The sequence below is a fragment of the Cetorhinus maximus genome, chromosome 29, assembly GCF_964194155.1.
Source record: "Cetorhinus maximus chromosome 29, sCetMax3.hap1.1, whole genome shotgun sequence".
NCBI lineage: Eukaryota > Metazoa > Chordata > Chondrichthyes > Lamniformes > Cetorhinidae > Cetorhinus > Cetorhinus maximus.
This window is the reverse complement of record NC_135907.1, coordinates 6,979,209-6,981,347: the sequence shown is the minus strand read 5'-3', so window position 1 is coordinate 6,981,347 and position 2,139 is coordinate 6,979,209. Positions and strand designations below refer to the sequence as shown.

The window sequence follows — 2,139 nt, the reverse complement described above, 5'->3', positions numbered from 1 at the left end:
TCGCCTGTTCTTTTCGTGTGTTGCATAGAACCCTTGGCCGAGTCCATCAGGAAGGATCCGGGCATAAGAGGAGTGACGATCCCAGGCAGTGGAGGCACTCAGGTAAAAGCCTCCCTGTACATGGACGATGTCGTCGTCTTCTGCTCGGATCCGCTGTCGGTGCGCAGACTGATCCACATTTGCGACCAGTTCGAACTGGCCTCGGGAGCCAAGGTAAATCGTGGGAAGAGCGAGGCCATGTTCTTTGGGAACTGGGCTGACCGATCCTTTGTCCCCTTCACTGTCAGGGCTGACGGCCTGAAGGTGCTGGGGATATGGTTCGGAGGGACCGGGGCATGCGTTAGAAACTGGAAGGAGCGAGTGGCTATGGTGAAAAGGAAACTGGGCATGTGGGAGCGACGCTCCCTCTCCATTGCGGGTAAGAACCTGGTCATCAGGTGTGAGGCACTCTCGCTGTTGCTGTACGTGGCGCAGGTCTGGCCCATTCCACACTCCTGCGTGGTGGCGATCACTCGAGCCATCTTCCGCTTTATCTGGAGGTCAAAAATGGATCGTGTCCGCAGAGACGCGATGTACAAGCCTCTAGATAAAGGGGAAAAAAACGTGCCCAACATCGCCCTCATACTGATGGCCACCTTTGTGTGTGGCTGCATCAAGCGGTGCGTAGACCCTCAGTACGCAAACACCAAGTGTCACTACGTGCTGAGGTTCTACCTGTCCCCGGTGTTGCGAAGGATGGGTCTGGCCATGCTGCCGCGGAACGCTCCAAGTAGTTGGACCGTGCCGTACCACCTGTCCCTGGTGGAAAAATTTATGCAGAAAAACACCTTTGACCACAAGTCCATCAGGCAGTGGTCAGCACGTAACGTCCTAGAGGCCCTGAGGGAAAAGGAGAGGGTGGACCCTGTGGGATGGTTCCCCGAGCAGACTGTCAAAGTCAGGAGTCTCACCCCCTTGGCATGTTGCCCTCGAGGTGGCTGTGGTCGGTATGAGACCGTTGTTCACATCCTTGTAGTTGGTGCCTTTGCAAAGAAGATCTGGAGAGAGATGCAGTGGTTTCTGTCGAGGTTCATCCCGAGCAGTTCTGTGACACAGGACTCTGTGCTTTACGGGCTGTTCCCAGGGACACACACCGAGACAAACATCAACTGCAGCTGGAGGATCATCAACTCGGTGAAAGACGCTCTTTGGTCTGCCCGAAACTTGTTGGTCTTCCAGCGCAAAGAGTTGTCCCCGACCGAGTGTTGCGGACTGGCACATTCCAAGGCCGAGGACTACGTGCTGAGGGACGCACTAAAGCTTGGGGCAGCTGCTGCAAAAGCGCAATGGGGAAGGGCCGCTGTCTAAGACCTTTCTGCCACAGCGCACCGAGAGACTGGGAACTGTTTAGAGCCCCTCGGGCTGTACAGCTCAAAGTGAAAGCCTGTAAATGATTGTAATATTGTTTGTACTGATGCACCTGGTGATACATTTTGTTAAAGTTGAACCGGATTGTACCCTTGTAATGGTGTTTTTGAAATGGTTTGGAATGTGGTTGAAGATATTTTATGAATAAAGTATATTTTTGCAAAAAAAAAAGGTTCTCCCAGGACGATGCTAGCCCATTGCACTTCGGGTGTGCTGACGTCTGCGATGTCCCCAAATGCGGGATACTCGACTGTAAAATTTGTGGTAGTGGGGGACTGCGTTTGCGCTCTCCCCGATTCACAATTCAAAAAATAGATTTCATCATATCTTTCATTTTCTCTTCTATTTCCTGTCAGCAACCTTTTCTGAAAAAAGAAATATATAACCCCCAATGTGTGCTCTTCAAAATCTATACTGGACTGGTTATTTAGCTTTTTCTTTCCTCCTCGCAAATATTATCCAACCCCCATTCTTTTCCTCCCTGTCATTATCAGCCGACAATTATTCCATCTATGCATCATTTTCGCCAGACCGTTTGTTTCGTGGCCGCCAAATTACTCGCGCCATTTTTAACCCCGCGTTTGCCCACTCAAAAATCTCTCTCAAACAACCCCCATCTAACACCCAACCCACCATCACAACAGTCCCCGCACTCCCAGCACCGCCCCACCCCCTATCTATCTGGACGTCTGTATAAATACAAACTCATATCAGCTATTAACTCATATGCAT

General features: G+C 51.1%; 1 non-coding gene across 1 annotated transcript; it reads left to right on the top strand.

Moving 5' to 3' along the window:
* The first annotated feature begins 1,540 nt into the window (after nt 1–1,540).
* Nucleotides 1,541–1,703, top strand: LOC144669890 (U1 spliceosomal RNA). The gene has a single exon (XR_013573788.1). It is a non-coding gene; the product is annotated as a U1 spliceosomal RNA (small nuclear RNA).
* Nucleotides 1,704–2,139: the final 436 nt, after the last annotated feature.